Source organism: Papio anubis, chromosome 6, assembly GCF_008728515.1.
Source record: "Papio anubis isolate 15944 chromosome 6, Panubis1.0, whole genome shotgun sequence".
In the NCBI taxonomy this organism is placed as follows: domain Eukaryota; kingdom Metazoa; phylum Chordata; class Mammalia; order Primates; family Cercopithecidae; genus Papio; species Papio anubis.
Window position 1 is genome coordinate 36,852,614 of NC_044981.1, and position 26,008 is coordinate 36,878,621.

The 26,008-nt window shown below is 39.5% G+C and overlaps 1 protein-coding gene and 1 long non-coding RNA gene across 7 annotated transcripts in view; both read right to left on the reverse strand.

The window, feature by feature from the left end:
• The window catches only part of BTBD9 (BTB domain containing 9), a 480,044-nt gene that overhangs the window by 331,294 nt on the left and 122,742 nt on the right, over positions 1 to 26,008 (reverse strand). The window lies entirely within an intron of this gene.
• Positions 7,861 to 13,762, reverse strand: LOC110742986. The gene is made up of 2 exons (XR_002521340.2): positions 12,818 to 13,762; positions 7,861 to 12,549 (listed from the first exon to the last, which is right to left on the reverse strand). It is a non-coding gene; the product is annotated as an uncharacterized LOC110742986 (long non-coding RNA).

The window sequence follows — 26,008 nt, forward strand, 5'->3', positions numbered from 1 at the left end:
AATAAATTAAAACTCCATTATTGTTTACTCTGTTGTGGATACAACTGAAAAAAGATTAACTGGGTCCCACTGTAGAGATGAGAAAATGGGCCCACAGAAACAGCTTAAGTCAGTTTATAATACACAAAAAAACAAAGACCAGCCTTTCTATCCAAAGGCCTTTCCTGGGATCTCAGTTCACAGTCTCCATTCAGGGTTCAACAGCACCCCTTCAGGACTGCACCCCAAGTTTTTAAAGGAGGGAGATGCGCAGGAAGGAACACTGACCAGGAGCAGGTAACTGAAGCTCAGCCCTAGCTTTAGCCCATGCTATTTCTATGATCTTGGGAAAGTAATTTTCATCTTCCTATGGCTCCATTTCCTTCAATATAAAACGGAGATAATATTTACACCTACTACCTAACACAGTGTTTAAAAAGTTCAAATGGAGGAAAGGGCTCTTTTCAAAATACAGGCCACCTGTGTTATTTACGAATTTAAAAGAGAATAAAGCAACTAAAATAATGATTTTTAAACTTACATCATCCTCTCCTCCATGAATTTCACAAACTCATCTCCTAAAAGTGCTACATGGCATGCATGTAAGAATAAACATAATTTTTTGTTTTGATGATTTGTTTTAATCAACTGAGAGAACTATTTTGTGTGTATGTATAATATTGACATTTTATGGTAAGGAAAATTATGATGTGGCACAAATAGCATATAAATTCTTTTTTTTAATTGTTGATAAACCAAAAAACAGTGTCAATATGCTAAATAATAATAAAATTGCATTTTGCTCTAAATTAAATGTACACTTTCGATTTAAGATTTCATTCACAAAATAAGATAGCACCACTGCATTAAAAAATTACATGATGATAAAAAATACTATGTGAAGGAGTTGGCAAATTGTTTGTAGCTATTCTTAAAACCTAGACAATTCTAATCTAGAATTTGATCTAAAAATGAGATACTTCTGCATTTTTAACCCTTAAAAAATTGCCCATTCAATGCTACTCATTAAAGCAAAAAAAAAAAAAAAGTGTCCAACGTATACACAAAAATTCCATAGAGTTTAAAATAATAAGGAAGTGTGCTATAACCTACCAATTACTTTGAATAAAGGATATTTATCAACAATTACACCAGGTAAAAATGTTCCTTTTTCTGAAACCCTGGAGGAGCTATGTTTAATGAGAAAGAATTATTTATGCCTACAAACACAGAACCGTAATAGGTACTTCTAATGTAACACATCACAGCAGTACACACAGGCGGTCAGAAACGTGTTACCTGGTTTTGACTTATACTCAATTTCCAAGACCAGACTAAGGCTTCGAAAACAGCAGGGGCTTTTGGTTTCGTTTTTCCTTATTATTGATAGTGATGGCAACAATGTTTGTGCTGACAGGGTCTTTGGGCAGGAATACTGAGGTTCTCCCTTTTCCTGAGGAAAATGAGTTATCACTCATCTCCTATTTGCCAGGACTAGTGATGTCAGCACATGCTTTGGTCTTTTTTCTCTCTGTTTAAGTGCTGGTAGTAATTTAGTGATTTCAATCATTGCTATATTCATTTTGGAATAACAAAGTGATGTTAGGAAATTCCTGTCATTGCAAAGACAGGTTTTAGGAGGAAAAGGATCTATAGTTAGTCAGTTTTGCTACCAAGAGTAGCCGTTGGTACACTGAAACCAAATTAACTACAAAAACATCAGGGATATGTGTGGGGATGGAGCCAGCTGTGGGGAGACGAGCACTGAACCCAAACCAGACTGGGCCAGAGGAAAACTCTCTACAGTCTCATCATGCAACAAAACAGGGAAATTGGTTTTAGTGTTTTTAACTTTAATTAGTCACATTAATTAATGCTAAAAACAATGTTAACAGTATATTATTTTCATCTAGTTAAATAAAGGATTACACACATTTGAGTAAATTACACAGCATTAAACATTTAAATAACTTGAAATGAAGCCATTACTGTCATTCAAACAAGTTTCCACAGCTAAAGGCTGAATGTTAAGTATGAACTGATTTGGCATTATAAGAATATAAATCCTTTATCTTTTTACTGAGAAGAAAAAATGAAGAGATTTGATGACTTCTGACTTTAATAAGTGGTTTGCAGTAGCACAGCGCCCTCCAGTGGCTAAATTTCGAAATGCAGTTTCAAAGGACAGTTCAGTAGCAAATCTTTTCATGTTGAACGGTGTTAAGCTGATAACATTAGCTTTTTCTTTTCTTTTCTCTTTTAATATAATTGTTTATCTCAGCACATATTTTCAATATCAAACCATCTTTCTATTGCCAAATTCCCCTCACCAAATTAAAATTCTTCTATTCAAATCTGATTTGTTTTTCCTCAGAAATATTCTGAAAAGTAAAAAAGAAATCAAAGCGAAACAAAATAAAACAAACCTAATGTGGACACAGACAATTGCAATGAGAGGGAATTCTCTATAAGCCCCAGATAATGGCGAATGCCAGCACTAGAGTAGTAATAATGAATTCTTAAGTGTTAAAATCCAAACTCCAGAGTAAGATTATACAAATTATGGAACTCTATCTTGCCTGATATACATCATGATAAGCACACATGGTGAGTTCAAAGTTGTAAAGCATATCTTTTACCCGTTTTTTCTATATGTGAACATTTCTGTTTTTAAATAACAGTATAAAAGATTTCACTGTATGCACATTCTTTCACTATTACAACTCCTTATTAAAATGGATCCAAATATTTTCCTGTAGAGGTAGGAAAAGATAACCCTTTGGTTACCTTTCCAGGTTACCAGAAAAGCTCCCTTAGGTCAATCTAAAATATTTCTAGTCTTGAAAAGACACTGACTTCTCACATGACAAGAGATCATAATTCCACTTTTAATAACTACTGCCACAGAGTAAACATTTATTATATTCTTGGTCTGCCAAATAAAAACTGCAAGGCATCTGGTGCCTACAAGCATTGCCCCAGATCCTACACCAAATAGTTACTAGGTAGAATGAGGGAGTTTATTGTCAAAAGGCTAATAATGATTAGCTATTTTTTCCCTCTTCTGCCTACCCAAATAGAAAAGTTTAAGCATGTTTGAAAGAATCATTCCTTTCACTGGAACCGACAAAGCAGATCTATATAATGTCAAGAACAATGGCTCTCGCCTTGCATCTTGTTTCCACTGCTACAGACCAAAATAGGCAAATAACATCTCTGGGCTTCGTTTCTTCATCTACGAAATGAAGATAATTGTTCCCATCTCATGGGATGTGGTGAGGATTCATTGTAATGACGCAAATGAAATACTAAGTCTGACTGCCTGAAACTCACATAGGAGATTTTCAAAGAATGTTAGTTATCTTCTCCATCTATTCTCACCAACAAAAGAATGCAGAAGACCTATTTTCACCTTCAAGAAGGAGGACTGGAACCAGAGTTAGCAGGTATGGAGTCACATGGGTGAATCAATAAAACCCACTCAAAATTTCATCTATAAAAAGCCTGTCCTTCTTTATTATACATTAGAAGACCCAAAGATGGTTCTGGAAGCAAAAACACTGAATTCTGGAAAGGGGCGGAAAAGGAACAGAATTGGCATTTGTTACATGCTTCATATGCTACTGGTTGCACCCAGCTTTTCGATACATAATCGTATTACTTAAGGTACCACATGACGCTACAGAGCAGTTAGAACTGTGATGGAACCAGTGAGGCTGGCTTCCTCTTATCCAAGTATGACTGGAGGACAGGGTTCAAAGTACCATGCAGGTGCATCTGGAGGGGGGTAAGACAATGAAGAGGAGGTGCAATACCATAGCCCCATGGGGATGGTGGCAGACAGATAGAATATGCTCATGAATAAGAATGTCTTACTTATCCCATCTTAATTACTTTCATGTGTTTCTCTCGTCATGTTTAAGTATTAACAACAGTGAGGTGGTGAGAAATGGTATGGGAGTCATATCAGAATCTTTTGGAGGGAAGAGATGGGCACATGTGTCATCTAAAAAAGCATTTTCAAAATTAAAATACACAACATTTGCAAAGCAGGCTTTCTGCCCGTTGTGACCATGAAAACAAAGCAGCTGAAGAGGCTTGATGTGAAAGTGACCTCCTCGGTGCTCTGCCACTGGCAAGAACAGGAAAAACACTTGGGGCAAGCAAGGCAGCCCCACTTTCGCATATGACTCACGTGACTGAAGGAAAGAAACGGCATCCTTCTCAGGCCGTCACTGCCTTCTTTTATTACAATTCTTACTTTTTATGATATTTTAAATAATATTAAAGGAGATGTAAGATTTCTAAGTTTATCACCGGGCACAGTGGCTCATGCCTGTGATCCCAGCACTTTGGGAGGCCGAGGTGGGTGGATCACCTGAGATTGGGAGTTCAAGACCAGCCTAAACAACATGGAGAAATCCCGTCTCTACTAAAAATACAAAATTAGCCGGGCGTGGAGGCACGTGCCTGTAATCCCAGCTACTAGGGAGGCTGAGGCAGGAGAATCGCTTGAACCTGGGAGGTGGAGGTTGTGGTGAGCCGAGATCACATCATTGCACTCCAGCCTGGACCACAAGAGCGAAACTCCATCTCAAAAAAAAAAAAAAAAAAACAGTGTATCAAAGACATGAGAGTTTTTAAATGTTGAGAAACACATTTTTCTAAAGATGCAAATCTGCCAGGTGCAGTGGTTCACACCTGTAACCCTAGTACTTTGGGAGGCTGAGGTGAGAGGGCTGCTTGAGCCCAGGACTTCAAGACCAGCCTGGGTAACACAGAGAGACTCCGTCTCTACAAAAAAAGAAAAAAAATTAAATTAGCTGGGCATGGTGGCACACACATGTGGTCCCAACCACTCAGGAGGCTGGGGCAGGAGGATTGCTTGAGCCCAGGAGGTTGAGGCTGCAGCAGGCCATCATCACACCACTGCACTGCACTGCACTGCGGCCTGGGTAACAGAGCAAGACCCTGTCTCTTAAAAAATAAAATAAAAAAGAGAGAGAGAGAGATGGAAATCAGCTTTAGGAAAATGAGAGGGTAAAGGGAAAAAGGATTCCATGGACAATTTTAAAAAGTCGGGCTTTTGGCTAATGGTCATTCCAATTAAAATGCAAATGAATAAGGCTTCTAGCTTTTGCCAGCTTGCCAAGTACCCTGATGACTTACTAGTGGCAACAACCATCATGCCTTCCCTTGCTTCGTTAGTGTCTAAAACAATGCCCTAAAAGCTTGAGAGAGCTGGTGCTAGACGGCAAAGTAGCCAGGGCCTAGCCACACACATATGCTCTCACCAAGATCCACCCTGAGGGTGGAAACTTTCAACCAGGAGAGCAAAGGTACTAGCATCCCCGCTTATCAACACGGGAAATACCTTCTTCTCAAAAGGCAAATGTCACAATACAGAACTACGACCATCTAGCAAGCAAATGACAGATGGGTCTAGACACATAAGGTAAAGGACAAAATTGGTTTTGGTGACTCTCTGAATATTCATGGAATCTATAAAAGTCCAATTCTTTTAGGATGCAGTCTGTTAGAAATGAATATGCAACTGTACCAAATAAACACAGTGTATTTCTCAAGATGCACACAGGGAGGGGACTTCCCACCTCCCATTGCTGTCACATACAGTTGCTGTATATGATCTAGTATTATGTGAACTTTATATTGATTTGTGATTTATATTCTCTAATGCAGGTCCCAAGAATACACTTTTTTCCCCCAAGCTGTATTTTCTCTGGCATTTCATGCATCACAAAAGATGCCACATTCAGTAAGATGTTTCCTAACCATAGCGTTAAAATGGGCTAGCTCTTCAAAATGATCAGGTTTCCCGGACCCTACACATGGCAGCAGTATGCAGTCCCTTTTTGCAAATTTACCAGTTCATTATATGGAAAGAAACAGAACGAGAAAGGGAATGAAGGGAGGAAAGTAGAGAGCAAAAAAGATGAAGGGGAAGGAAGAGAAAAGTGAGAAGAATAAAGTATTCAGCAAGAAGGAACTGATGTCAAAAAGGATGACTACTTACAACTAGACCTATTAACAATAAAAACCACTGTATAGTAGAGGATTTCCAAACCTTTTTGCTACAAAACTCCAACTACTGAGCAACCATTACAGCAAGCAAAGGCTTCAGAGCTGGCTATTCTCTCAAGTCCCAGGCAGAACCGAAGGTATTATTTTAAGTCTTAATTAAGCAAGCTAGGCTACAGTCAAACTGCAAGCAACCCACTGAGGTAGCAACAGCTAGGTTTATAGAAAGAGGCATTTAGTAAGAATAATGTGTGTTAGGCATGCTGAAAAATGGACGTAAGGCTGAGATGCCCGTTGGTCTCAGTACTATTATGTTTGAATCTTGTTGGCTTTATGGAAACAATCACTATAAAGTATCTTTCACATTAATAAGAATTTCTAGCACAACCAACATCCAAGCGATTCCCAACAAATTATCAGACACAGAAATCTGATCCTTTACAAAAGTGGTTTACTGTATAAAATCAGTTGCCTGAGGCACCCATCTATAATATCTAAAACCAAATCCAACCTATCCCAGTTTTTCCACAACTAGGTTGTTCAAGGACTGGTGAGGTATCAAGGATGAGTCACAACACCAGAGCTGGAGTCTGCTGTCCACACTCCATGTTCATGGGCAAGAGAATGCTAAGTGTATTTCTACACAGACCGTACTAAACAGCTCTACATAACATAAGCTAAATTTCTTTCATTATTTAGAGGCACATATATTTCAAAATTTGTATGGTTCTATCTTTTCTATCTAGTACTAAAAAAAATACAAAGCAAGAAGCAACCCAGAAAGGGACGGAAGGGGAACACTAGCTTTTAAATGCCTTGGCTCAGAAGAGCCGTGTATCCCTTCCACTCACAGCTCATTGGCCTGGGCAAGTCACAAAGCCCAAACCCAACAGCAACAAAGGCTGGGTAACATCAGGGGATACACGAAACGTATGGTGAGCACCACTACTTCTACACACCATCCAATTTCAAAATTATTTGATTCTGAAAACCAAGAAGCCCTGGACCATTCCTCTTGGAAGCTTCACTATCCATACCAAGGATGTGGATATCCTCTACTTTGGTAATCCCCCACACCCCACCCCAACTGATACTGAGGCAGACCTCGGTTCTATGTTGATTTTCTCACAAAAATTATATTCAAAACAAATGGAGCCCTAAAGATATAAATTCCACAGAACAAAAACCTGTACAATCAAGTTAAATCCCCACACATTTTTATCCACATCAATTATGTGCCATTTAAAAGAAAAAAAGCCATACTAATGAATGATCTAACATAACTGGAGTCTAAACAATGCCTGTCAGCAACTGCTAGAGGTTCATCTTTTATACTTGGTCTTTTGCTGAGCCTATTTGCTGTCAGCTTTCTTATTTTCTCTTTAATTTTGCTAAGTGAACACTATTTTGACAAGAGGTGAAGCAATACACCAAAAAAACAGAGAAAAAATATTAACAAATTAAGCACTTTTATCTCATCCTCCTCAGCACACTGCCAAGTATTGCCCATTGTACACTGCAGTCTCAGAAAACACTGCTCCCAGGGACCGCCCGCTCTGCATTCAGCACACAAATCACTCTGACTGTGATCACATGCATTTCTCTTTATTTTTAAAATCTCCTCATTGTTGCCCATGGCACTTGAACACTATTATTACTAATCCAGCTACTCCTAATAATAGTATTTAAGTAACTTGTCATCTTGGGAACTTTATAGACAATAGCTAATTAATTGTCAAGCGTTTAATGTAACAGGATTCTAATCTCCAACCTCTGAAGCAGGGTATTTATTTGTTATAATGGTAAAACTTCTGTTTAAATTGCTTATTTATGCAATATATATTCTCTATCATCTCAATTCTAATTTTTATATCTGCTTTGTAAGTAAAATAAAGAATCCCATGCAGAAAGACACAGACAGTACACTTCACAAACAGTAATGAATCTCTTGTGACTTATTTTATTCACACTACAATAGATTCTATATTACCATGCAGAGAAAAACAAAACACCATAGATTATTTCCCTCATTTGCTCACAGTATTCTGATAGGAACATGAACTTGAAGGTGTAGCATGCTATGTCTTAGGACTGTGAGTAAATACAATATTCTGTTGACATCTTGTTCCTGCTTTCAAACAACCAGGTATGTTACATGTGAACTGTCAGAGCAGCTGAATAAGTTTTCCTGTCTAAATGTACCCACATTCTTTTCAGAGACATCATCTTAAGCTGAGCTCCGTATCTTAGTTGAATACTGCAGTTAACAATTTCCTAACTTGCAATAGTCATTTCAAATCAATATTTAAAAGGTATAATCATCACTACTTGTCTGCTAACCTTCCCCTCACATACACCACACATACTTAACATGTGGCAATGCAAATGGTCTGAATCCAGCAGAAAATAGAAAGGTGTCAAAGAAAGAGAGATAGAATCTCTTTCTCAGGCCCTTAATGAGGTCTCCAGAGCCAAAGGCAAACCAATAACAAATTGCATTTTCCACATATTGGGGGTGAGGGGGGAGGAAAAGGCAGCAGAGGGGTGGTAGTAAGGGGGACCTGGAGCTTGTCATCTGAAATTAATTGAACTTAGCCATGCCAAGAAAACACTGGTAATAAACCCTCCCCATCTAAATTAAGGGTTTTATGCCATGAAAAAAATAAAAATAAAAATTTATGGCAGTAATTTCATCTGGGTTTTTCAAAAAGTGCTTGCTGATTTTCTTGTACTCAGTAGAAAAATCCCCAAGGAGCAATGCAGACTGCAATAAGGCAGACTTCTAAAAAGATACCATTTAATTTCTCACTCCTCCCTTTGCACTATTACCACACTTCCACTTTTCTCTAACTCAGTATTAACTCTCTCAACACGGTTCTCTTCCATTAACTCTGAGCAACATCTTACAGGGTGAGTGAGAGTGCTTGATCTGCAAATGCCTATCTGTTGCTCTTAGCAAGATAAGGACAGTGAAGAGAACCAGAAGCCCCGGAAGTGCATGCATAAATTCTTTATGATACCTGGCCATCTTAAATTGAAGGCATCAGAAGTCTTAATGGCTTAAAAATAACCCCAAAACAAATCCATCACTCGATGTCTTTAATGCTGGTGACAAGAACAGATGAGTGAATTCAGTTCCCAACCTGTGGGTCATAGGCGGCATGGCAGGTACACAGGCCAAGCACAGATATATCTGCAAGGGTTCTGCAAATCTCCATGGGTACAAAGCACTGACTGAAGACCAAAAGTATAAAGTATAAAACAGAGTGTTCATTTTCTAGTGAATTTTCTACCTAATGTCCATAGATATTGCTGTGATGAATAAAACATAAATTTATTAAAACCAGAACTAAATTCACAGTTGCTTTTTGTCACTTTCTCAATGGATGCTGTAAGTAAAAAAGTTAACTTACAGTTCTAACATTTTTTTAGGCCAAAAGGAGCCTTCACATTGAAGAAGACAGAGAACACCTGACGCAAGTTTAGTGCAGGTTGAGTATCCCTGATCCAAGCATCCAAGATCCTCCTGAATCTGACTTTTTGAGTGCCAACATGATGCGCAAAGACAAACGCTCATTGGAGCATTTCACATTTCAGGTTTTCGGATTAGGAATGCTCAACCAGTAGGTATGATACAAATATTCCAAAATCAAAAAAAGTTCAAAATCCTTAACACTTCTGGTCCCAAACATTTCGGATAAGGGACACTCAACCTGCATCTTCAATGCTTTGCACTGGGCACATGGTAAACACTCAATACTTGTTGATCATAAATGTAAGGACATTTTTCTTGGCCCCTTTTTGCATCTAGTTTTTCTTTCACTGCAGTCCCTGCCAAGTGACATCACGAATCCCATCCCCTGGTGTATAAGAAGCAACTGTTCTCAAAATGTGGTCTGGGGACTCCCGGGAGTCCCCTGAGACCCTTCTGGGATGTCTGTGAGAACAAAACTTCTGAATTCAAAGAAGTTATTTACCTCCCATGTCTGTGCACTTGAGCTTTCCACAGGCTCCATCACCTGTTCTGTCACAACAGATTGAATGAGAAATAGAGAATCCAGCAGTCTTCTATTTATTATGACAGACATTAAGGAGACTTGCAAGGCTACTCTCACCATTAAATTATTTTTTTAAACAGTCATTTTTCATCAAAAATGATATCTATATTGATATGTAATGGGTTTACTGTTGCATTTTTAAGACAACAAATAAATATTGATATATCCTGCATAAACAAAAGCTCTTTGGGCTCCTCAACAATTTTTAAGAGTATAAAGGGCTCCTGGGAACAAAAGTTTGAGAACTACTGTTATAGAGATAGCAATCTGCAATACCCTGGTGTCAATGAGAAGTTGGTTTCTATTGTCAAGAACTCTGCTAATCCCTAGAGATGCTGATGCTGGACACCTGTCAGATGCGGATGTTGTAAGGGGGATTCAAATGTTGGCGTCGGTGGCTGGGCCAGCTGCTCACCATGGTCCATTCTGAGGATTCTATAATTCTGTCTGAGAGGGAACCTAAAGAAGCCTTTCAGAGCTTTGGCTACTGACATGGAATATGAATAACACTTAATTTACCTTCATTTTCCTACCCACGAAACAATACGAGCACATCAGTGGGCAAACTAATGTTTTTTCCATGGTGTATTCTCTTCATTTTGGTAAAATATTTCCAACATTTTGGAAGCAAGGTGATTTTTAAATTTTGCTTGTTGGGTTTTTATTACAAGAAAAGCTTTCTCTTCTATGTCCAGCCTCCTAACGCATTCAAATCACAAAGACCAGTACCATTTGCTCTGAAGGGAAAGAATGCTAAGGGAAGAGGACTCCAAGAATGTCCTATTGACCAAGGTCAATAATGGGGCAAACATTCTGCTGACAGAAATCCCCAAGACAAATACATTAATACCAAGCCTGCAGAGATGAGCGGGATCTCTTCATCTTGTGCGCAGGTCTTACTCTTGCGTAACACAGAAATAGGATGGCTTATCGTTAATGAGCACACTGTGCCCACGGAAATGAATAAGTTGTTTAGAATATATGGCATCAGATTCATGAAGGGAAAGAGCTATTAGAAAATAAAATGACCATACTTGTGCAATTTGATTCAATTCAATGAACGTTAACTGAGTGCCTGTTATATTCCAGTCATTATTCTAGGTGATCATGAAGAGAGGATAAATAAGCCTTACTGTCCAAGAACTCACACTCTGAAAGGGAAAACAGTAAATCGCTGTAACACAATGTGATGAGTGATATAAAATTAGGTGCTCCACACTATGGAAACAGATGAGAAAGCAATTAATTCAGTTTGGTGGAAACAGGGGAAAACTGACATTCTATGTGTAATGAAAAGGGAGGGAAGCGAGTTTATGCCTAACTCACTCTCCAGTCTCAGCTGAGCCCTTGCTATCTCCTGATGCTCTTTCTATGTGTCACTTTTATTATTCCATTCTCCACAGCAGCTACATCACACCTCCTCCATTCCTCTCATGTCTCCTACCCAATCCCCCATCGCCCTACTCTCAGCAGCTGTTCCCGCTGCCTTCTGCAGAAATGAAAGAGGAGGGGCAGCCTCTAGCCAACAACCTACAAACAGGGCTGCTGCCCTCCTGCTTCTCTCCAGGAGAAAGCCCAGGCTAATCTCTCCACCAAGACTTTACAGCCCATCTACCTGTTCTCCCTTCTCAGGCAGCTCTGCTCTTCAATCTCTCCCTCTCCAGCCTCTCTCTCTCCTGATTTCTTATTGCTAGCAGTTAAACATGCTTCCCCAACAGCCCTCTCAAGTTACTATTTTTTTCTCTTAATGCCCCATAAATCCCAGAGCCAGGAGATAGAGGAAGCAGCTGTCCTTGTTCCCCCCTACTACTCTCAAACCACTTCATCCCTTTTTGCTTGCAATTCTCCCTGCCCTTTCACAGTTCTAGCTCCACCCACACCTGTCACCATTACCTACCAACTTCACACTCATCCCACCAAACTAAAAACTCATACTCCTGGCTCACTTTTCCTCCACTCCTACTGCTGGCATCACACGCCAACAATAATGTACACTATGCAAACAATAATGGACACTATGCAAACAATATATTGGCCTCCCAGGTCCTTCATTTCCTCATCTACAGGGACCCTTTCTTCTGTTATACCTAAGTGTTTCAAATCCATCGGCAACTCCCTCAGTTGGTCAAGAAAAATCATAACTCTGCCAAAATCTAAATGCAAATGTATCACACTCTAACAGCTCTTCCCATCCCTCCTATTCATTTGCTTTAGTGTCCACACTGCTAAAAATTCTTGCCCCTCTTTGAACCTTCTAATCCACGGATCCTGCCACAGTCTCACAACCCCTTTCTGCCCTCATTTCCCTCCTCTGTTCAGTTTAGATACTATGGTCTACATATAATCATTCCCTTGCAGAGTGCCCTCACTTCCCCGTCTGTCTCTTTCCATCATACTTGCCTGGCAAACTCCAGCCCTAGATGATCTCAGGTATCCATCTTCTCTGGGCACAAGCCCAAGTAACTTCATACAGCTAGAGAAAAACCACACAATCGGACTGTATTTCAAATGCAGCACAACTCAGCAATCCTACTCCACTCCCGCTCCTACTTTCTAGGAATTCTTTTGTGCTTTGAGCCTTCCAAGTAACTTCCTCTTTAACTGATGATTTGCTATTATTTTACTGAGACTACAGAACTTCCTCATGTGACTATCACCCAAACTACATATAATTTTCCTTCCTCCCTTTCCCTATGAAGGTCCAATCCCTCCACTGAACTGTAGACCACACCTCCTCTTACCTTTTGAGGACTTTGCACTGTCATTGTCAGTTAGATTCCTCTTCTCCTGTATCATCAATCTCTCATAAACTGCTGGTGAAATGTGAATTGTTTTAGGCTTTTGGGGAAGTTATTAACAATATAAAAATTATATAAAATACACCTATCTTTCAACCCAGGAAGCCCATTCCTAGAATGTTTCCTATATAAATACATGTGCCAGTGTGTAAGGATGAACACAGAGACAGAGACAAGAATGTTTATTGTAGTATTATTTTCAGTGACAAAAATGAAAACAAAGGGAATGTTCATCAATAGTGAAAGGTTGAGTAAATGATGGTAGAAACATCTATGAACCATCGTACAGCCTTTAAAAGAATGAATGAGGTCTATCCCAGTGCAATTGCTATGGCTCTACTTCCTTTCACTTGTCTTCTGTTTCCACCAAAACCCTGGAAATGCTTTTGTAATAGCAACCATTCATCTAGATGACGCCAAATTCATAGACACTTTTCTGACTCTATTAGAATCATTTAACAAAGTTGCTTATTCCTTCATTCCTGAAGCACCCCCTCTCAGCTTCCACGATGCCACCTTCTTCTGAGTTTCCTCCTCCCTCATAAGCTGCTTTCTCAATTTTTTCTTACAAGTTATATCTCCTTTGTTTGACCACTAAATACTGGCATTCCTCAGGACTTAGTTCTGTATCCTCTTCCCAGGTGATCTCATTCATTTTTATGGCTTTAAGCAAATCTACATGCCAACGAATTTTAAGTATCTATCTATGGACCAAACCTCTAATTTCCACATGTCTACATTCCACATATCTACATTCCACATATCTACATTCAGTTGCCAACTTAAAATCCCCTATGGAGGCCAGGTGCAGTGGCTCACACCTGTAATCCCAGCACTCTGGGAGGCCAAGGCAGGCGGATCACTTGAGGTCAGGAGTTTGAGATCAGACTGGCCAACATGGTGAAACCCCATCTCTATTAAAAATACAGTATTAGCCAGGCGTGGTGGTAGGCACCTGTAATCCCAGCTACTGGGGAGGGTGAGGCAGAAGAATTACTTGAACCTGGGAGGCAGAGGTTGAAGTGAGCCGAGATCGCACCACTGCACTCCAGCCTGGGCGACAGAGTGAGACTCTGTCTTTAAAAAATAAATAAATAAATATAAATCCCCCATGCAACTGAATTTCAGTATATATAAAAAGGGAACTCTTGGGCTGGCCATGGTGGCTCACGCCTGTAATCCTAGCACTTTGGGAGGCTGAAGCAGACAGATCACAAGGTCAGGAGTTTGAGACCAGACTGGTCAATATGGTGAAACCCCGTCTCTACTAAAAATACAAAAATTAGCCAGGTGTGGTGGCATGCACCTGTAGTCCCAGCTACTCAGGAGGCTGAGGCAGAAGAATCACTGGAACCCGGGAGGCAGAGGTTGCAGTGAGCTGAGATCATGCCACCGCATTCCAGCCCGGGCAACAGAGCGAGGCTCCGCCTCAAAAAAAAAGGAACTCTTAATTCTGCATTTCCACTCAGCTCCAACCTGCACTGAAACTCTGGGTCCCTCTCGTTTTTCCTGCCTCAGTAAATGATGCCACCATCTATGCTGACACTAAAACCAGACACCAAAGTTCTCCCACCTCCCTGTCTCTAGACCCCTCAGACATTAGCCAAATCATCTTGATTCTATACATTACACAGATGATCCTTGTTTTACAATGAGTTAAGTTCCAATAAACCCATCATGAGTTGAAAATACTGTAAGCCAAAAATGTGTTTAATACACCTAACTTACCAAACTTCATAGCTTAGCCTATCCTACCTTAAATTTGTTCAGAACACTTACATTAGCCTACAGTTGGGCAAAATCATCTAACACAAAGCCTGTCCATAAACAGTGTTGGACAGCTCATGTAATTTATTGAATAAAGTAAACTGCAGAGTATCGGCTGTTACCCTCGTGATCCTGTGCTGGCTGAGCTGCAGGGCTTGCTGCCACTGCCCAGCAGCATGAGAGAGTATTATATCACATATCACTAACCTGGGAAAAGATGAAAATTCAAAAGTCAAAGACAGTTTCCACTAAACACATACTGCTTTCACATCATTGTAACACCAAAACTTCCTAAATTGAACCATTGTAAATTGGAGACTATCTGTATTTTACTAGCCAGTCTCTTTTCTCCACTTCCATTGCCACCAGCATAATCCAATCAGTCATTAACTGATCCCTCTGCTTCTGTTCTTGACCCACCTCCATTTATAATCCATTCCCCACAAAACAGTCATTGCGACTTCTTTTAGAATGTAAATCAGACTGTGTCACTCTGCTTAAAACCTTCCAAAGGTTTTCCATTCTTCCTGAATAAAATACAAATTAATACCATGGCATAAACGACCCAACTGGTCTCAAAGTTTCCTATCTCTTCAACACCATCTCATTCATACTGTTTTTCCTTAACTCACCTCACTATGGCCATAAAAACCTTCTGTTCCTGCTGGCTTCTAGAATAACCCAAGCTCTTTCCCATCCCAGAGCTAATGCACTTGATGCTCTCTCTGCATGAAATACTCCTTCCTAGGCTCTTTACACCTGTCTCCTCCACATCCTTCAGATCTCAGTTTAAAATGACACCTCCTCAAAGAGGCCTTTTCTGACCACACTATCCTAAGTAGGGCCTCTCTGTCATTCCTGACCACAGTTTGCTGCTTACTTCCTTCAGAGCCCTTCTAATTCTTTATTTGCTATTCTTTTATTGGGTAGCCATTTCGCTAGAATTAAGATCCATGTGCACTGGGATCTATTCTCAGCATGTAACACAGAGTGTGTCTCACAGAGGACTCTTACTAAGTGATTACTCCAGGAAGAAATGAACAGAACGATCAAATTTCTCCTATCTTAGCAATTCTTCAACCCCTCCACTCCCAGCTACCACCTATCCGCCTATTCTGTTTTCTCAAACTTTTTGAAACAATTGCTGTTCATGATTATTTCACTTCACACTCTTCAACCCTCTTCTTCTCCCTCTGCTCTTCCTTCTGACATAACATGCTTGTTGTTAAAGCAAATGGAAATGTCTTACTGACCTCTTCATGACATTTAATCCTGTTCATCACTCTTTCCTTCTCAAAAAGTTATCTTGCCTTAAATGACAATTCACTCTTTTGATGTTCCTCTTACCTTTACCACTCCTTCTCAGTCTCATAAGCCCCCCTCTTCTCTTTTCCTGAAACGTTAGTGCCTTTAAGGGTTCCATCCTAGACCTTCTCTATATATATACACACTAAACCATCTCATGTACTTGTAGAGTTTTAGTTACTATCAACATGAAAATGTCTCCCAAATCTTTTTTTTTTTTTTCTTTTGAGATGGAGTCTCGCTCTGTTGCCCAGGCTGGAGTGCAGTGGCGTGATCTCGGCTCACTGCAAGCTCCGCCTCCCAGGTTCACGCCATTCTCCTCCCTCAGCCTCCCAAGTACCTGGGACTACAGGCGCCCACCACCATGCCCAGCTAATTTTTTGTATTTTTAGTAGAGATGGGGTTTCACTGTTAGCCAGGATGCTCTTGATCTCCTGACCTCATGATCCACCTATCTCAGCCTCCCAAAGTGCTGGGATTACAGGCATGAGCCACTGCGCCCGGCCATGTCTCCCAAATCTTTAGCCCAGATCCTGCTTCCATGCTTTGGACAATTTGCTCAAATATCTAGTCGACAGCTCTATTTAGATGTCTTTTTGCCACTACCAACTCAATATATTTAAAGCGAATTTACAACTTTCCTTTGTCAAATTTGCCTTTTCTTGTGTTCCCATCTTAGTGAATGGTACCTCCATCCCTCCCATGACCCCAGGCTAAGAACCCAGTCTTTGATACTTCATGTCCCTCAACCCCTCCCCCAAATAGACACATTTATTTTTAACCAAGTTCAGTGTGTTCTACTAATGAAGTATTTTTGAAAGTTGTCCACTTCTCTTCATTTCCCCTGCCACTGGCACTTCTTACCTAGACTTTTGCAAGTCTACAAATTCTCTTCATATTTCTCTCAAAGCCATTTTTCACAGAGCAGGAGTGATTATATGAAAGCACAATAAATCTTATCACATCACCCCACTACTTAAAACCCATCGATGGCTCCAAATGTCTACAGGATAAAATTCAAATTTCTTGGCCTGACAGACAAAGCCCTGAATGATTTGGACTCTGCTTGCTTCTCCAGTCTCCCCTCTTACTACTCCTTGCCTCCTCTTCTATGTTCCACCCACAAAAAACTACCAACTTCCCATGCTCTTTCTTCTTGCAGTCCATACATGTTATTCCCCAAAATTCAAGACAGGCTTTTGCCTTACATTCTATATTCATACGCTTCCCACCCCCTCCATCAACCCTAATCTTCTAAGACTAAGCTAGGCAATCCTCTTCTGTGCTCATAAATTATCCCAGAGCCCTACTTCAGAGAAGTGTAATTTCCTATTAACTTGTCAGTAATCTTACCTACCCACTGTAGAACCAGTGAGTCAGATAGGGACTCTAGCATCTGTACTTTTTAAAGACTTACCTGTCTAGCTAATGCACAGCCAGCATAGAGGCATAACTGTTTTACTTCCCTGAAGACAAGAAATGTGATGTTTACATTGTAACCCAATACCCAGCATAGTGCTGACACATGGAGGTTACTCAATAGGAGGAAGGGGGAAATGATTATACATTTAAAATAATCCTCAAGAACAGGTTTGGATGTTCTTCTGCACAAGGGTAAAAGGACGTATTACCAGGAGCGCAATTTTTAAGAATGAAATTTCTATTTTGCTTTCAGTGTTACAGTTTCTCTTTGCTACTGCTAAACAATGTTCTCTTTGCATCAACTATAAGTAAAGAATGGCAGCTAAGATATGTTAGGCCTAAAAAGCTCAGTACAAATCAGCTATCACATCTATAATTCTGCATACTTTGCCTTCTTGACCTTATAAATACTGGCTGGAAAGGCGCAAGTCACAGAAAAACACCAGTTATTTGAGCATCTGTACTTTCCCCAAAACTCAGTAAGAACTCCTGAAATAAAGTATGTGGGTTAAAATGGTTCTGAGCCTTTGAGAAACAGCAATAACTACACAGTACGTTAGTAGCAAGCATGTATAAAATATAATAAAGCGGCATAGAATTAACACTTCGGAAAAGAAAAATCTAATAAAACTGAACTCAGGGAAGAGGCGTTGCACAAACAGGGAAGAAACATCTTTATATTTCCCTCATTGCCCTGAACACAGCAGCCTCAGTATATGTTTGTTGAATGAATGCTTGATAAATGATAGATAAACACAGTTCTGAAAGGATTACTCATATTTTCCTATCCTGATCAAAGAGCCAGCTACCCCCGGCTTCATGTTTCATCAAAAAAATACTTATCAAGTGTCTAAACCTACCTGGTAATGTGCTAGTACACAGCACACCAAAAGAACCACAAGAGCTTGGCTTCTGCATTTCCAAGATTACTATACAAATCCTGCTGTTGGCTTTGTCTCCCAGCACTAGCACCACCAAAAACACACAAACTCTACAGTCTAACCACATTCCCTAAATACGCCATGTTCTTTCATGATGCCATCAGTTTTCATACACACTCATGCTTAACAACTGGGATACATTCTGAGAAATGCAATTTCATCATGGCGTGAACATCAAAGAGTATACTTACACAAACCTGGATGCTATAGCCTACTGTATACCTAGGCTAGATGGTATAGCCTATTGCTCCTAGGCCACAAACCAGTACAGCAGGTAACTGTACTGAAGACTATAAGTAACTGTAACACAATGGTATTTGTGTATCTAAACATAGAAAAGGGCAGTAGAAATATGATCAGCACTTATCATGAACAGAGCTTGTAGGAATAGAAGCTGTTCTAGGTGAGTCAGAGAATGAACGGTGAGTGAATGTAAAGGCGTAGAACATTACTGAACACTACAGCAACTTTATAAATACTGTACACTTAGGCTACACTAAATTTGTTTCTAAAATTTTCTTTCTTCAGTAGTAAATTAAACTTAGCTTACTGAAAGTTTAATACTTTATAAACTTCTAATTTTTTAACGTTCTGAATCTTTAAAAATAATACTTAGCTTAAAACACAAACACATCAAGTCTGTAATGCCAGCACTTTGGGAGGCCGAGACGGGCGGATCACAAGGTCAGGAGATCGAGACCATCCTGGCTAACACGGTGAAACCCCGTCTCTACTAAAAAAAAAATACAAAAAACTAGCCGGGCGAGGTGGCGGGCGCCTGTAGTCCCAGTTACTTGGGAGGCTGAGGCAGGAGAATGGCGTAAACCCGGGAGGCGGAGCTTGCAGTGAGCTGAGATCCGGCCACTGCACTCCAGCCTGGGCGACAGAGCGAGACTCCGTCTCAAAAAAAAAACACAAACGCATTGTATAGCTGTACAAAAATATTATCTTTCTTTATATCCTTATTCTGCAAGTTTTTTTCTATTTACATTTTTTGACTTTTTAAACTTTTTTGTTAAATACTAAGACACAAACATATATATTAGCCTAGGCCTACACAGGGTCAGGATCATCAACATCTCTGTCTTCCACGTCTACATCTTGTTCCACTGGAAGGCCTCCGGGGGCAGAAACGTGCATGGAGCTGTCATCTCCTATGATAACAACGCCTTCTTCTGAAATACCTCCTGAAGGACCTGCCTGAAGCCGTTTTCCAGTTAAATTGTTGTATAAGTAGAAGGTGTATGCTCCAAAATAACTCTAAAAGTATAGTGAATTATACATGCTATACTTTTATATATAGGGTTTACACTAGCATCACCACAAACACATGAGTAATGTGTTACACTACAATGTTATGATGGCTATGACATCACTAGGAGGTAGGGACTTCAAAGCTCCTTTATAATCTTATGGGATCACTGTTGTATATGTGGCTTGCTGTTGATGTAAAGATTATTACGTGGCACATAATTGTTACTGTTCCCTCTGCCCCAAATAACCTTCCCACCTGAAAAACTCCTACTTATTCTTCAAGACCTAAATAAATGTTACCTTCTTTACAAAACATTGTCTGAATTTCCCAGACATAATCATTTCTTCATCTGTGTCTATTCCCATAGTATTTTGGAAATACTGTTTTGTTTGTTTTTTTTTTTTGAGACAGGGTCTCACTCTGTCACCCAGGCTGGAGTGCAGTAGCATAATCGTGGCTCACTGCAGCCTTGACCTCCTGGGCTCAAGTGATCCCTTTGCCTCAGCCTCCTGAGTAGCTGGGATGACAGGCACTTGCCACCATGCTTGGCTAATTATTTTATTTTTTGTAGAGACAAGATCTCCCTATGTTGCCCAGGCTGCTCTCGAACTCCTGAGTTCAAGCCAACTGCCTGCTTGGCCTCCCAAAGTGTTGAAATTACGGGCATGAACCACCGTTCCCGGCTGTAAATAGCTTTGATGTAGCTTGAATCCTATCTAAATTATGATGATTAACTTCATATTCATTAGGCACAATTCAAAGAATGAGGAGAAACCATATATTTGGGTCATTTTTCTCACAGATATGGAAAAGTTTCACATGGAAGGGCAAAAGGTAAAGATTTGCTTGCACAGATGACAGGAAGGGCATTTCAAACATAAGGTGCAGTTCTGGGAAGGACTTAACCTTAGATGTGTATGTGCAGAGGAAAGGGAAATGAAATGGTCTAAGATCCTCTTGAAAGCTCAGAGTGGGAATTTTTAGTTTTATCCACAGAGCAATGAAAACCTACCACTATTTTTCCCCCTTTTTTTGAGACTGAGTTTCACTCTTGTTGCTCAGGCTGGAGTGCAATGGTGCAATCTTGGCTCACCGCAACCTCTGCCTCCCAGGTTCAAGTGATTCTCCTGCCTCAGCCTCCCGAGTAGTTGGGATTATAGGTATGCGCCACCATGCCTGGCTGATTTTGTATTTTTAGTAGAGATGGGATTTCTCCATGTTGGTCAGGCTGGTCTCGAACTCCCGACGTTAGGTGATCCACCCACCTCGGCCTCCCAAAGTGCTGGGATTGCAGGCGTGAGCCACCATGCCCAGCCACTGCTATGTTTTAAAAAAGGAAAGGGATACTACAGTTTGCATCACTCATTTAATCAGAGAATTCTTGTGGAACATGTGTATACCAAACACCGTATGGTGACTATTAATTAGGTGTCAACATTTAGATGACCCATGTAAAATTCACTCTTGAAGTAAACTGTGAGCTATTTAAGAATAAGGATGTGGGTTCATTCACCACTATATCATCGCCAGTGCCAAGAAAAGGGTGGGAGCTTGCTGACCAAACTGAACTGAAGTCTTTCACACTTTTAAGTAACATGCCCTGCAAAATCACTACCAGCTTCCACAGCAAGGAGGACTGTATTGCTGGGAGGTAAACCATTTTGCCTACCTTTCAGACGCACAAAACAAACACACAAATAATTCTTTCAGAGGCAGCCATCACTAGTTCAATAAATTCCACCAACTCTCTTCATTACCTTTAAGAAGTGAGTTTTTAACTCTGAAGGGGGAGATTTTTAACAAAACCGTATTATTATAAACCATTCTTTATATAAATATGTTTAACTATTATATTGATAGAATTTTGTAGTTGAGATCTAAGTATTTCCATATGGATTAATGCTAAAGTTTAACATATTGGTATATGTAATGTAAAAATGAGGTGTTAAGATATGTAATACTAAAGTTAACAAAAGTATAAGAAGCTAGTAAAAAAGCTATGCTAACAAGTACAGTGGTTCTCAAATGGGTTGGACTATACACTCCCAGTATAAATTCCAAGGAGTTCTTAGTGCCCCACCTTTACCCCAATGCCTAACCATAGAATCCATTAGTGTCCAGGCAATCCTAAGGTTTACCTGGCTTACAGAATTTTTCTTATAAGGTTCATTTAACAAAAGCACATTTTAAGAAATGTTCCTGGATGGGCGCAGTGGCTTATGCCTGTAATCCCAGCACTTTGGGAGGCCGAGGCAGATGGATCAGGAGTTCGAGACCAGCCTGACCAATGTGGTGAAACCCCATCTCTACTAAAGATACAAAAAAATTAGCCGGCTGTGGTGGTACATGCCTATAGTCCCAGCTACTTGGGAGGCTGAAGCAGAAGAATTGCTTGAACCTGGGATGCAGAGGTTTCAATGAGCCAAGAATGTGCCACTGCACTCCAGCTTGGGCAACAGAGTGAGACTCTGTCTCATAAAAAAAAAGAAAAGACAAAAAAAAAAAAAAAAAGAAAAAAGAAAAGAAAAAGAAGTGCTCCCGCCTTGGTTAAAAAAAATCCCACAACACTTCCAACAACTCCAAATTAAATGGAAGGAATGTTCCTTGGGCTGACAGTAAAATCAAATTAGGACTACTACTCATAAAAATGAACCCAAGCAATGATTCTGCTTTGGAGAAAAAGATTAATACAAAGACACACACACACATACACACATCATTTATAGCTATTTTCGCAGTCTATTATTAATTGTAAAACTACCAGCAGAGGTGGGTAGACAAGCAAAAGTACCAATGCCATGACTAGACATATTCAAGTGGTAGCTTTTTGGGGGAATCAGGTGAGAGGAAGGCTGTGTGCACCAGTGCAGTGCTCACTCAGATGATATTTTTATTTTTGTAGCCTTACTAACATATTCCAGGTTCAAAAACGCAGGATAGGAGTCTTGACTGTAGAAACAAATTGCCAGCTGTCACATAAAGGACAACCTCATTTAGTAGAAGGCAAATGCTAGCATAGAACAAAAGTAAATAAAGATGGCTATATATGCTCTAGTTTTCAAACGAGAAAGTGACAGTGATGAGAGAAGCAGAAGAGGGAAAGGATTAAACATGAAGAAGAAGAGCTGCTACCAATAGCAGACTATCTGACTATTCAACCCGTCTTACGGTATAGTAAGAATGCCAATTAAAATGGCTGGTGTAAGGATGCAGATCTAGAGATCTGATGGCTAAATAAACCATGGGGGTACAAGCAACACACTCCTTTTACTGTGTAACTAAACTCAGATGTTGTGTGTAAAAGTGCTTTGTAAACTACAATGCTCTACAGAAAGACTGCTATTATTCCTAATATGTGTCTATTCTTCTTTTAATTGTAAACTCATTTTTTAAAGTCCCAATTCTTTGTGCAGTTTTTTCATTTTCAATAAAGAGCTGTAATTGTCAATACCATTGTTATTTTACTTTTATTTTTTCAAGAACCTTCAGACAATATATGCTGCTCAAATTGAGTATCTTATAGGAATAAAGCATGAATGAAATATGTAATTTATATGAGAATGAAACATGAACAAAGTCCACCACTTTCATGTCTTACAAACATGTCCATAAAATGTCACTCATACCTATTAAAATTCTCATATGTCCTGGGAGTTCCCATATCTTCACAGAACCAACTACTCATTAAAGGTTAGGGCAGGAAGGGGAAAAGAAATAGCTGCCCTTTCCTGACAAAGAAGGAGGGCTTGGTGATGTGCTTTCAGTGGGTAGAATAAAATAAAAAGGTTTTAAAAGGGTCAAAGGAAGAGCTTGAAGAGAACCTTAAATGTCTGACTTCACCACCCACCTTAAAAGGACTACTTCATCCAACTAAAAACTAAAATGAACCACCACTAGCTATTAGAGAACCATCTAACAAAGAAAGAATTTTTACAAGTGACCTCTGGTTACCCTTCAACACTGCAGCCCTTCCAAACAGACTGGCACCAGAGCAAATGTAGCCAAGAAGAACCTAACATTTATATTTTATGATTTTATTTCAATTTTTCATATAATTTTTAGTAGACCTACTTATGTGGATATAATTTAATTCTAAAGTATTTGGGAAATACATTTAGTCCAGTTGTGCCTGGAAAAAAAAAAAAAAGAAAAGGTAATTTTCCAGTTTTACAGATGCTTTCAGAATTCTGTCTGAAGACGGATTAATCTACAGTTACTCAGCTGCAGAATATTACTTCTATTCCACAGACTTTCTATATGAACTATTAAATCCATTAGATCAATAGCAATTCCTCCCACCTACTCTTAAAGAGCGGATTTAATGAGAACATCGTTTTCTTATTCAAAGCTTTCTTTCTTAAGGGACCACAGTCCTATATGAAGTCAACATTTCCTCTTACATCATGACAACTTCATACAAACAGAGCCTGGGGCAGGGTAGTGAGGCAAAATGCTGGGTGGTAAATAAGCAAATTTGCTTAAAAGATATCAGTATGGAATTTGAGCTTAAAACTGGACTTGACTTTAAAAGCCAGGAAACTAACACTATTTTCTTTCTCAAAAACTCCTCAAATCACACAGCAACTAATGGCATCACGACATAGGAACAAGAAGTGTTATTTTTTTACTACTAAGCATAGAACTGTCCAGCATTAAACAATTTATTTCAATATCCTCTCTCCACACTCCTCTCCCAGAACTAAAAGATAACAGTGGGAAGACATTTACTCTTTTATTCTCTCTGGACCTGCATATTAAGAGAGACAACAGAGATATTATGCCTATTATTCTCGGTTTAGACAAAATAAGCAATGGGAGGCCTCGAGATATAGTCACTAGCTACTAAGCTCTCTCTCTTCTTAGTCTTTACACATGAAAAGCACAGAATAAATCATAAAGTACTACTTGACGCACCAAACATTAAAAATGGAGACAGAGGGTGGATCAATGTGCATTGTCTCACAAACGTAATTTCAAAGATAATTGGTAATGTTCTCTTTTTCCAAAGAAGTGAGGGTTAAATATAGTCACTCTGTACAGAGACTGATGATCTTCAGGATGTGTAAATTATACATTGTAGTTACATAACAGACTAAATCACAGTCATCAACAAAAGAAAATTTGGCACAATTCTTGAATTTTTATGATTCTAGCTCATAAGTAGAGCCTCAAAAAGGAGAAAATATCTCACCTTAATCAGCCCTACAAGTAGCCTCATACCTCAGGGCAGGAAACAAGTAACCAGGGTAAATGAAAGAGGAAAGTGATCACCTTCATTGGACTAGAAAATAGGAGGGAGAATACTTTGTATTTTCAAGGTTATGTTAAATGAAATAAATAAGTCAGCCATTCCATGAATTTAAAAAAAAGGGGGAGTTTCAACTAACCAGATACATGTAGAACCATGTGTTTAAACACCAATAGAGCTAATGTGACTTTATGTCCCTAGGTTAAGGCCAGGCATGAAAATCAGTTGAAAGAACACAGATCCCTTCAGAACACTTTCAAAAATCTGGATGGCACAAACTAGAGACCAGCAAAGAATTTTCGTGCCTCCAATGCAGCTTCTTCGAAGGACTACCTGGTTCCAGACTCTGTCATGCCTGCACTGCCCAGTGTACGTAATTCAGAACGGGTCAAGAGCATTCAGCAGGTGACATGCTGGGAAGATCCAAATGCTCTGCCTCAGTTCCCATGATGACACAGAAGCAGGAAATCTCAGGCTTATTAGATGTGCCCAATTCACATTCATCTCTGACAAGTTCATCTTTTTATTTCCCACATAAAAACAGCTACTATTACTCTGTAATATCTATTAAGCAGTCATGGTGATCTGAGTAAAGTATATTAATGGAAAAAATAAAGAGATATTTAATTAAAGAAAATGGAAGACACATATGAGGAATGCAAAGACCAGATCAATCAAGAATAAACATTCTTTCCTTCATTCCATCAGATCGTGCCTCTTCTGCCACCAACTCAACACAGGTTGCTCACTGCACTCTGAATAAAAAGTTAACATTGTTCTCTTTAAAAGCAGTTGGACTTGTAAGAACTTACAGATATCAAAGCTAATATTCAGAGGCTTTCCAAGGGTCCAGAGCTCCAAAGAGCCCATCAATCCTGATAAACTTGGAGAGACTAGACAATCTAAGGGTACCCAGAGCCACTCCACTCTACCTCCGTCATATTTCAGAATGACTACAAAGGAGTCAATGTTGACCTAGATCCACAACAACCAAGATGATTTGTGAGCTCTGGAACATTGCCAACACTTCCTATAAGAGACTGCCAGATCTGAGAAAGTAAACCAGTTCATAAGGTGATTACCTTAAATTTCAGAGCTTTGGAAAACAAAAGCAGTATCTGGCTTACTTTGAAACTAGTATGTTTCCGAGTAATTGAATACCAAAGTAATGCTACAGCAAAAAAAGTTTGACTTCA